Below are 12,290 nucleotides of genomic sequence, written 5' to 3' on the forward strand. Positions count from 1 at the left end.
TGATCCCGTACAAAGCAAAACAGTGTACTACCTGGCCATCGGATGGCAACACCTGGCAAATGGTGTGATTACCTGGCTGGCCATATGATGTCAGTGCCTTGCATGTTTCTATATAATACCTTTACAAGACACACCATTGTTGACTTTGACAATGCTAATATTTAACATGAATCAATTGCAAGGAACAGATGTGAGGACCCACATATTACAGCAACCAAAAGGTAGCCCATCACAGCCCAAAATTGGACTACTTGCACAGATGTCTTTGACACAGATTTGGATGTTATGTAGCTCAATTGTGCATGTCACTTTTATTCAAGCCGATCCCATTCACTGTATCCACCACTCACATGCATGAGAAGCAATCAAAGGGATGACTTTTCAGTGCACACAGATTTCTGTATTAGGTTCATTAGCCCACTCTAGGGGCATACTAGGTAAAATAAGCAGAAATGAACTATAAATCCAACAATGCAGAGCTGTTGGCTGAAAAGCAAGAACTGGTTCTAGTTTGGCCTGGTTGCTGCTTTTATCGCCACTTATGAAGTATTTCCACTAGAAAAATAGGTGGCTTGGCTTTGCAGCAACATTACTGCACCTACTGTACATATTTAGAACTCTGTCAAATGAGCAATCTATAGATTATTAATGCATACTTTTAAAGTAAACCTTTAATAGGAGATCTGTGCATAAAGCAATTACACACACATTCATCCAGGGGCTAAAAGTAGCAATAAGGAAGATAAGTACCAGGCCGAAGGGGACTGAGGGGGTGGGCGGGGGTGGTTGGCCGGCGGCCTCCCAGCCAATCAGGAGGCTCTGAACGGGGGCTTTTTAACATGGTAAAACCCCCACTCCAAGCCTCCTCGGAGCAGGAGGCCGCCATATTCCCCGGCCCGGGACCGAGGTAAGGGCGCCTTCATTCACCCCCACGTCCACTTTCCCCACACCCTTTTTCAACATGTTTAACACCATCTACCCCTGACCCACTTACCTGACGCTTCCTTTTCCCTTGCCGGCGCCAGCAACATTTGTGTTCCTGGTGCACCCCCAACGCGGTAGTGGCCACCATGGAATGGGAGAAAGGTCTACTTGTAGTTCCCCTCTACCTCTTCCATAGCGGCCATCTTGAATTGTAGTATTTTGCAAGTTGAAAAATGGCAAACACGCTGGTACAATGTGCTGGGGTACTAATAGCAATACATCCCTTGCTGGGGGGAAGCATTACCATGCCAGGAAATCCCCCAGGGTTAACGTTAATGCCTTCGCTTCTCTTGGGCTTCTAACTTTACGTCCCAGGGCATTACCTAGCCCAGTAATGCCCCACTAGCTTGGGATGAATTGCTTAAGTTGATGGGGGAGTATTTCACATGCAGTTAACACCAATTTTCTTCTGCTGCTGCAATCAATGACTGAGCTCTGGGAATATATTTTTATAAACTGAAACAAAGAATTCTCTGTAGAAGAGGGCACATTCCTTAGGCACATATAAAAGTTTATAGAATCAGTTGAACTATCGTGTTTGCCAGTGCTTGTCTCATAGAGCCAACAGCCAACTTTGACTCTAAAGAAGATGAAACATTTAAGCAATGGGAGGAGCAGGAAGAATTTGAATGCCACAGAAAAATGCTGCAGAAGAGTTTGGAAAATAACTCTTTAGGCACACCAACAGCACAATAGAAGGATTCTATAGGAGAGGACTCTTGTTTCCATTGAAAAGGTGTTCACTGGGTCAACTGAGGGAAAGGAAACAGGTCGGCTTATAAGAACAGAAACACAACATGCATTAATGTTGCAAAATTATGCTGAGGATATGTTAAGAGCTGTATGTAAAAGGCACACAGGAGATATTTGGCAGCTCCTGAGTAATATAGATGCCCCACAACAGGCACCACAGATTAATCCAAATGTGGAACATGTGTGGGTAGAACATTGTGAGACCCATTTTATCAGTCCAAAGACTAAAGTGAAACTGATAGAGATTTAACCTGATGTGGAGTGGGAGATTCCCAATGACCATGAACATTTTGGTGAAATGATAAAAAAGAAAAACAGCAATTCTAGAGCCCCGGGACCTGATGGCCTGTCCAACGCTGCATCAAAGAACCAGCTGGAGACATGGGCTGATTTCTTGTCCATGTTGTTTCAACAGGTAAAGAAACGTCGTGAGGTGCCAGCTTCCTGGAAGTTGGGTATTATAGTTCCAATATTCACAAAGGGTGATGGGGCGGATTCTAAAAATGACCGCCCTGTCACCCTTTTGGATGTACCCGGCAAGAATTTTGGAGCCTTGGTGCTTAGTAGCTTGATGAAGGGGATTGAAGAGTCTAACCAGAAAGATGTGTTTCCGCCAGGAGAAGGGACTGGAACTAGCTGGAATGTTTTTATGCTAAGTATTTTTAAGTCAAGAGTGCTGCTGCATCATACTAAGGTCTATCTAGTTTTTATTGATTTTAAGCAAGCATTTGACAATATTGATTGAGTGTTATGATGCGCTAAAATGGAGAAATGGATCTGCCCTGAAAATATAATAGTAGCGATTAAAGCCTTACATACAGGAACTACGTTAAGAGAGAGGTCAAGTATAGAGGGGAAATTAAGAGAAATACAAACGTTTAAGGGCTTCAAACAAGGCTGCCCCCGGCCCTTATTAATTTGATTCATTTTGGATTTAGGAGATATTTTGGAGGGTGGTGAGTTGCAAGTTGCATGCCCTACCCTCCCACGATTGGAGGGTAGGGCATGCAACTTGAGGAAGTATGTCAATGATTTGGCACTTATGGACCAGACGCCCAGCGGCTAGTAGCGCCGGCAGGACACACTGCAGCGGAATGTGGTGTTAAATAGTTTGACAGTGAATATTAAGAAATCAAAGATATTGGTTTTACAATCCGCCCATCAAAAACAGAAAGCTTCATACTGGTGGTACTTACATCAGGAAGTGGAGAACCTCATGTATTAAGGAGTGTCTATTAACTCAAGTATAGTAGACACTATTAGGCAGAATCCTTTGCAGTGCCCTTAGGGACCACTACACACAATTAGGACCACAAGTGGTAATACAAGTTCACCTTTGGTACAAGCATGTACTATGTTAAAGTGGTAGCAATAGCGGAGCAGCCAGGCTTATTTCAAGAGTATATGAGCAGTTGCAGACATTGCACAAAGGGACCACAATTACTGTGACTCAAGCAAACACTGACTCAAAGTTTCAGGTATAAAATATAAGTACATTTATGTTTAAACCATCTGTTATAAAACACAACACTTCTATAAATTCAAAACCACACGTAAAATACACTACATACAACCAATTCACTTGGTACAGTATAACTCAAAGTAAGTACCCTATGTTTTAATGGAGCGGTGTTGTGAAACAAAAGACGTTACCGGGAATACATATGCGATCACTTTTTGACAGTAATGACAGTTCGGTCTTTCTAAAGATACGCGTATCCACGGCAAGAAATGTTACCGGGGCAATAAAACACTTAGCACCTGAGTTAACCAGAGAGAGTTGGGGGCAAATTTCATAGGCAATACTTTTGTCAGGGCAGACAGAATCAGAGAACACTCGTTGACAGAGTCAATAGGCTGGAGCCAGTGTCAAGTGGAACCGGGTTCCTGTTGTCGAGGATCACACAGTCGGACAGTTCAAGATTCAACATTGCCAGGAGTACTTAGATATTGTCATCAGAGGAAGCAAAAGTTATAAGAAGGAGGGCAGATAAGGGCAAGCCTTGGAAGAGGAGAAAAGGGATTCACCCAAGTTCCTCAAAGCAGAACACAGTACCTTATTCAAGGGAGAAGCTGTTGCCACAGCAGTTGTTCCTGGTAGTTTCCTGCAGACCCACGGTTCCTGGAGCTGCGGTCATGGAGACAAGAAGGAGGGCGACTGGAGGGGTCTGCATCACACAGGGATGAGGCCAGCAGCAGCGACGATGAATAAAAGGTGCGCTCCTTTAAAACAGGAGAGGCTCTTCAGGTGGCTATCCGGACAACTACAGCAATGTGCAGCAATTTCAACCACGAAGAGGGTCCTCTGGCTGTGGAAGATGAGCTGGTTGACCCCACCAGGTTCAAGGGAAGAAGACTCCGGACTGGATCTTCTATGGTCGTCGAAGGGTCGAAGGGTAGATATCTCAGGACTGCAGTAGGGCTTCACTGGGACGGGATAGTTGCAGCAGCCGTCTTCTTCTCTGCTTCTCTTCGGTTCCTTGTAGTTCCAGTGGCGACTTTGACTTCCAGCCCAAGAGTCCTGCCTTTTATGCAAAAATCCCCCATTCACACAGCCTGGCTGTCAATCACGCAGCAGGGGGGTTGTCCAGCCCGGACAACCACCTCAGCCAAACATGGCAAAGTGCGACTTGGGTTTCCTAGGATACCCTGTGCAGGGGGTGACTACACCCCTCCCTCACATTCAGCCCACCTAGACACCCAGGCGCCTAGAGGAGAGCTTCTTGGTAAAAGCCCGCCAAAAGACAGTGAACAAAGGAGGCAAACTTGGTTTGCCGCGCAAAGTAAAACACAAGAAGGACTTTAACAAAAAGAAATGGTGACTAAACCCGACTGGAGCCAAAAGAAAGAGTATTTGGTCAAGCGGGTTTATGTTCGAGGCTAATATAATAGCCTAAAACAGTACCACGTTTATATAGTATAAACGCGGTAGAAAAGGTAGGGTAGATACCACTGCCACCAGCCAAGTCTAAATGTTAAAAGAGCAAAACAAGGCTCTAGGAGGTACAGATAAAAAGGGCTAAGGAGTAACCCTTTCCAGTACTCCATGTAAGATGGGGTGTACTGGATCTGTGGTTAAGTGACTAGGTAAAGTTAATGGCAACTTTACCCTTTTCTGGGGGACAGTAGTCAGCCCCAGAAATGGAGTCGGTGGGAAGTCTAAAAGACAACCCTGTGTCACTGCACTGAAGGTGCTGTGTAACACACAAAAGAAGGGGGCTACTGAAGTGGTACTCCAGAGTCAACAATCACAAAAACATATGAAATACACATGGTAAAACATGGGTAGGAGTGGGGGAAAAGCTTGCACTCTTACGAAGTGGAAGAAATAACTCCAGAAATCCAGCAAAGCTGCTGGGGGACTCACTAGGTAAGGGAAATTAGCCATTGAATGAGAATTCTCCCTAACAGACACCCCCAGGGCTACAGGCCTCAAGGCAAAAGTGAAAAATGTAGTGGCTCAAGGACGTGTCATATTAGGACGGTATGGGCTGCACTTGCTGCTGCCAGTGCTATACATTTATAAACAGAAGGTGGTGGCAATACTCACTTATGAGGCTGAAAGCGCATTTTGTCTTCCTTACATGATATGACCATGCCTGGACAGTGCTTTTTGGAAGAACGTGTTTTCCCTACCCAATGGAGTACCATCCAGGTTATTAGATAGAGCTGGGCCTTTTATCACTGTATGCAATTGTTTGTTGGAAAGTGTTAGCCCTTTTCCGGAAGTGTTTGTTGAATCGAATGTTATCTATGTTCCAAATTTTTAAAATGTCTATAAGGAGGGCTAGAGAAAAGATACTGGTAGACTGGAAGCAAGCATGTGCTGTGATTCTAAATAAACTAGATTCAGCAGAAGAGGCTTGGTAAATAACCCAGAAGCCATTAAAAGAAAATTGTGGAGGATGGATTCGCTTAGGACCCATGAGGAAGCTAACTCGTACAAGTTATGTTATCACTCTCTAGATGAAATTAGAGCACTGAATATGACGCCTAGGTATGTGATAACATTTCCAAGCCCCTTTTATATAGAGCAATTCCTAAGATTGTGATTGAATCTGTATTTACCAAAAGAAGTGTTGGTGGCACACAAAACAAAAGGATATGAGGACGTGAGTTGCAGATGCTGCAATCGATGGGAGTAATTGAGACACCTAAACGTATATTGCTATTTTGCACAAGTTTAACTAAAAAGAGGACTTTGTAATCTATGGGCCTAATTACCAATGTGCCGGTCCTGAAACAAAGGTCCCGGTAAGCCTACCGGCACCGTTGTTTCCGGACCGGCACACTATGGTTTTGCCTGCCGGAGCCGCTGTGCTTGACAGGGCAGACCCTGTTGGGCACAGCGGCCACAGTAGGCAAGCTGTCACGGAAGAACCGGCACGGTTAAAAGCGGTGCCGGTGCTTCCGTGGTCCCCATTTCCATAGAGTCCAATAGAACTCTATGGGAATGGGGACTTACAAATTGCTGGTGCCTGACTTCCCGGACCGCTGGGGTTGTAATCCCCTGGTGTTACAGGGAAGTCAGGCGCTGGTAATTCATTCTGGTACCAGTGGCAACCTGCCAGTAGCACCGGCAGGGTTACCGCCGAACTTGGAATGTCTGCAGAGGACTGGTGGATAGTTTTATTAAGTGATGAAAATGTGCCATTGGCTATAGCATCAATCAAGTTTTTAGTTGAGGTTAACCCGGCCAGTGCTACCGGCGGTTTGCCGGCAGACTTGCAATATTTACCGGTGCCTGGCTTGTAGAAAACACCAGGGGATTACGACCCCAGCGTTCCGGTAAATCGCCAGTAAATGTTAATCCCCATTCCCATTTCAGTCCCGTAGTACTCAATGGAAATGGGGACCATGGTGCTGGTGCTTCTAATGGCACCGTTGTTACTGGACCGGCATGGTCGTAATGAGGCCCGTAGTCTTGGGAAGATAGCTCAGGAGCAACACGCTTGCCTTGGAAGCAAGACAACACACAGCAACTCTGTGTTATAAACATCCAATTATAAATAAATACACACAGTTTTCGGGGTAAGGAGATCCGTGTGGGTGTGGTCTGGGTGGTGGTGGGATGCAAGTGGGTGTAAAAAGACACTGGCATTGCCTTTAACATGCATATTGGAGTGCACGGGGTGAGGACCTAGCCGAACAACACCCGCAGGCTGTATATCCATATTAATGCACCCTCCCATCCTTCTTAAGAACTCCTATGCCATTCATTCCGCCTCACACATGGTGCTAAAGCACCACCTATAACCCAAAACTAAATGAAAGGTTATTTGAGAGAGAAAGGGAAGTCAGGGCTTGCTGAAAGTGAGTATTTGGACATTTAAAAATAATACTTATACACGAGAACAAGATTGTCCACCAGGTACACATGCCAACCTGCTACCTCTCCCCCATGTTATGGACATCCAGTTTTGTTTTTTCTTTGCATACTGGCTTTACATTGGGGAAAGGGAAACAATGCAAGGTCTAGATGTGCATTATCGAGTCACATGGGACATGTTGGCATAGCTGGACATGTTAACATAGACTAATCCATTTCAAAATGCATCGACTTGTCAAAACAAAGTGGGAGCATGGTGTGCAAGAATCGGGACTCAAGGGTAGGGGAAGGGGACACTCGGCCTGATGGTGCATGGCTACCTGTAGTGCAGTCTATGATGTGAAGCAACCTACTTGAAGTTCGTAAACTAATACACATGTTTTCTTTATTGCCTTCATGTCTGGAGCTTCACCTCACACTACCTCCTGGGTAAAGGGGCGAGGCACCTGAGGCATGGGCAGAATTCAATTGAAAGGCTTTGTGATGAATTGGCTTCTGCCCTTCAGGACTACAAGGATGAGCAGAGAGTGCCTCACACTTGTATTTTATTATTATTATTATTATTATTATTATTATTATTATTAAGACTATTATTATTAGGGTATTTATTGAGCGCGAACCTAGCTTCAGGAAGTAACAAAGCGTTTTACAATCATAGATGGAAGAACACATTGAGGTAAGCAGAGAAAAAAGGAGCTTGGAGCTAACAGGGGAGGGTGGGCAATTGGCAACATGGAAGGAAGATAGTGGAGAGATCACCGAGTCTCAGGTAGGGTGGGGAGTGCAGGGTGTGTGGTTAAGGAAGGTCTTGATCTCTTTCCTGAACTGTAGAAGCGATGGGGCAAGTCTGATGTTGATGGGAGAAGGTACCAGAGTCTTATTAGAAAGAGAAGGCCTGTCTTCTGTTTGTTTCCTTCCTACACTGTTGTAATTCAAGTCTGCATATTTCCTTTGTTCTGGTAGATCGCAGACCTCCGGAGGTGCTGAGTTTCTCAGTGAGGTAGCTGGGGGACTTCAGGAGAACAGCCTTGTAGATAATGCAACAGGATTTGAGTGGAGGTGGATATCATCTAGGTCCCAGTATTGAAGATGGCATCCAAGACATGTGTTGTAATGAGGACGTGATGCCAGCTGCATGGTTGATTGCTGAGAGAACATTGGCAAGCATCCATTTCTGTGCACTGGTGGATGATGGAGTGGTGATGGGGTGTATCGTGACATGGGTGAGATTGCTGCGACACAGTGTCCATCATGTTGCTGGTGAGTGGCATGGTTGGGGATGAATGGTGATGGTAGGAATGGGCTGTTGGGAGAGACGAGTGAAACACATATTCAAGGGAGTTTACCTCATGTTAAGAGGGGCTGAGGTTGTGGTCCTAGGTCCTCCCAGTCTGAACATTTACCGATCCAAACCATAGATGACCAAAATAAATACAAGAGATATCTAAAATGCCAAACAGAAGCTAGAGGTCTCCATGAGTTGCCTGCTTATTTAAATCTCTTTCCAGATTGCAACATTCATGATTTATTTCTCCGATTTAGGTTTAACATCTTACCAACTCGGGATTACCATTCTATGATGGGCAAAACAAATAAAACATGTCCTCACTGTCGCTTTTGTAAAGACACAAACTGCAAGGAAACTCTATTCCATTTGATTATGATTTGCCCGGCACTGAAGGACCAAAGATCCTTGCACAGAGACTATTTCGGGTTATCGAGGAAGCAACTGTCAACCGAAGAATGATGGGACAATTTGTTAAGAGGACAAGATAAAAACCTAATTCTGACAATAATCAAATTTTGGTTGGCAATTACTAAGTGAAAGTCAAAAGGAATGAATGAAATATAAATATTGATTTTCTTGATACTCTCACTCTCCTTTTTTTCTCTTTTTTCTTTCTCTCCTTCCTACTCTTCTATTTTTAATGTAATACTTCATTGATCTGTTATGTAGAAATGAAAAGTTTGTAAAATCAAACAAAACATTTTAAATTAAAAAAAAAAAAAACATTTACCAACAGGAATTGCCCTTTTCTTTGTTTGCCCTTCACTTCAGACGCCTAGGCGAGAGACGCCCATGATATAAGAGTTAAGAGCAGAAAGGAAGAGGCCGGGCTAAGAAGGTGGGTGGGGCTTAAACCATGTGACTTGATCAAGTCACCAACCGCTCACCAACTGCAAAGGAAACGAGGCTGCAGTGATGCTTAAGTAAGGAAAAAGGGCCGCAAAACAAGAAGTCACCAACAGATTAGCAGCAATTGACAGGTGGGTGGGACTTAGGCCACATGACTTAGATCCACTTGCACCTGCTCACCAACTGCCAAGGAAAAGAGGCTGGAGGGCTGCTTAAGTAGGGGAAAAGCGTGGCAAAACAAGAAGGCACCAACAGATTGGCAGTGATTGACGGTTAGGTGGGGCTTAGGCCACGTGACCTAGATCTACTTGCACCTGCTCACTAACTGCCAAGACTGCAGACCAAGAGCAAGTACAGTCATAAAGGTAAAACAAGCACAGTTAGGAGATATATCTCCTTCGCCTTTTGTGGTAACATGTGTCGAGGGAAGGCTGTACTCTCCAGAGGAGTGTGAATGTGGTTCACTAGCAAGCCAAACAGCAAAGTATAACGGTCCAACATTCAGAAATGTCCAATAAAGGTTCTATAAAATGTATATATTTTATTTAAACACACCATATGCAATAATAACTAAATCGAAAACCCTACAAAAATCTAACCCTCTAGAAAGAACACAGAGTATGCAAGATAGAAAGCTGCAGCCTCTGGGTAATGAGATAGGGGGAGAACAGGCAACAAAAGCACAATGTTCTAAAGGATATGTTCTTGGGTTGCAAAAGGGGATTAATGGGCCAAGTGGGCAGTTATTAGGCAATAATAACTTTTCTAGTGTCTTGACGGTTTGACAATGGCGAACCAGGTTTCTCAGCGCTGCTCAGCAGTTTGAGTCAGTTGGTGTTGCAACCGTTGCGGTCTTCCAGCAGCAAGCGATGTCTAGATGGGGTCGAACTGAAGAAGGCTGCGGTTAGAAGCATTACTCAAGCAATGTGGATCGTGGCGGTCACCAGGTTCAGTTTGTCAGTTGTGCTGGAGATGGGATGAATAGGCAAGTCAGTTTGATGCAAGGGCTTGAAGGATGTGGTTTGGAGAGAACACAAGGGTCAATTTGGTTGTTGAATCAATTGGCAATGGAGAGGATGGTGGTTTGAATGGTAGGACCGATCAATGCAAGTGCAGCACCACTTCTTTGGTCGCTTCAAGGTGAAGCAGTGAACTGGTTTGAGCTGACAGAAATGTGGTTTGAATGTTGTAGAGTGCCAAAGGCAGCTGCAGAGAGTCCTGCCAATTTCAACCAGGGCCGCTCATGCTTGGATCACGGCTTGCAGTGGTTCAACAGTGAAATTACAGGAATCATGGGTGCCTCGGCTCCCAGGAGCTGTGAGTCCCACTCCTGGGTCTTAAGGACAATTTGGCTCATTTTCTCTGTCTCCCAAACATTTGGGAGCCCGGCACATGTTTTCAGGGGTTCTTCAGCACAGTGATATCCTGGCAGGCAGTAGTGCGGCTGGCAGAGATGCAGGTCTTGATCCAGCAGCGGGTTCACACCAAATGGTCCCTGCGGATGGCGAGGGACATAGCTTGCCTCTGTCTTGGAACACCTCATAACTGGAGGACTTTATGAAGCACTGCTCTCCCAACAGCATCCAACAAAATCTTCTTGAAGGTTTGAAATCCAGAGATGATTCAAAGAAGTGGTGGGAGACCCCTTCTTTTAAAGGCAAAAGCCTTCAGGTGATTGGACTAAAGCTAAATTGGAATAAAGCTTGCATAGATGGTGGAATCTTACTCCAGCTCCAAAAATCTCCCTCTTTCTACACTAACTCACCCCTTACCGTCTCAATAGAATTAAAGACCTTTTGATATGCAGCACCCTGTTGTGAGGCTTCTCGTTTTGAGTATGGTTTGGACCTTTGGTTACTGTTCCCAGGACAGCTTCCTGCAAAGTGGCTGTTTCTCTGAGGAGAGTGTTAGCTGCTCCCACAAGGAAAAAAGAGAGGCAATCCCCCAGGCTACAGTCTTACAGCAAGAACAGCCTGTCTGGGGAGAATACACATACTCCTTCCACAGCTGAACTGTGCTCACATGCCACGTGTGTGATATCAAATTGATGTGGCTTGTATAACTATGAGAAATGCTGGCTGCAATACCATAAACTCAGGTATGGATTATATTTACAGTTTGCCAACAGGACAGCAATCTCACAGTTGTGTAGTATTTGGAACAGGGTTGCATATATTAAATGCAGACCTTGCACTGCAGAGATGTAGATGTCACTGCAGTTGTCATATGGGCACCTATGACCTCTGGAGCTGCTCTATGCCACTGGAGAGCCAGCACTGCAGATTTGGCACAGATGCAGCAGGGCATACGTGTACACTATGCTTTTAGCGTGTAACTTATTAATAGGACATTTGATCAGCATATTTCCCTTCCTGAAATGGAATAACCTGCATCATTTTATTCAATATAAACATTTCGAAAAAGCCAGGGCTTCTACACCCTTGCCAGATGGCAATTCCTCACAGGCTTAGAATTCCCTGACACTGGGCCTCATTACGAGGCTGCCCCGGTATTAATTTTTTTCAGCGCCCAGACAAGGGCAATTACCGGGTAATTATGACCTTGCCGGACCCGGTAATTGCCTTGTTCTGGGTGCCAGAAAAAATTCTTCCCCATTCCCATTTGAGCCCCATAGGACTCAGTGGGAATGGGGAAGGTGGTAGCACTGGTACCGTTAATAATTATACCGGTGCTACCGTCATATTCTGCTCGCGGGTGCCTGTACGACCACCAGGTCAGACCTGGTGGCTGCCAATGCACCCACAAGCAGAACTCGTAGTTTGCCGGTACGGTAACAATGGTACCGGCAAGCTTACCGGTACCATTGTTACTGTACCGGCAAACTTGAACTTGTAATGAGGCTGACTGCTTCTGAGGGAAACTGTAAATATGTTCTAGATATGACATGTTCGCATCCCTCTCTCCATCACTTTCTGTTTCTGTGATTCAGTCACAACCAGACCCCACAATCCATACTGATCGTCTGCTTTCAGCTCTCTCTCTCTCTCTCTCTCTCTCTCTCTCTCTCTCTCTCTCTCTCTCTCTCTCTCTCTCTCATTTCATTTCAGGGTATTACCTTTTGGGCTC

The sequence above is a fragment of the Ambystoma mexicanum genome, chromosome 4q (genome assembly GCF_040938575.1).
Source record: "Ambystoma mexicanum isolate Mex_15411 chromosome 4q, UKY_AmexF1_1, whole genome shotgun sequence".
Classification (NCBI taxonomy): Eukaryota; Metazoa; Chordata; class Amphibia; order Caudata; family Ambystomatidae; genus Ambystoma; species Ambystoma mexicanum.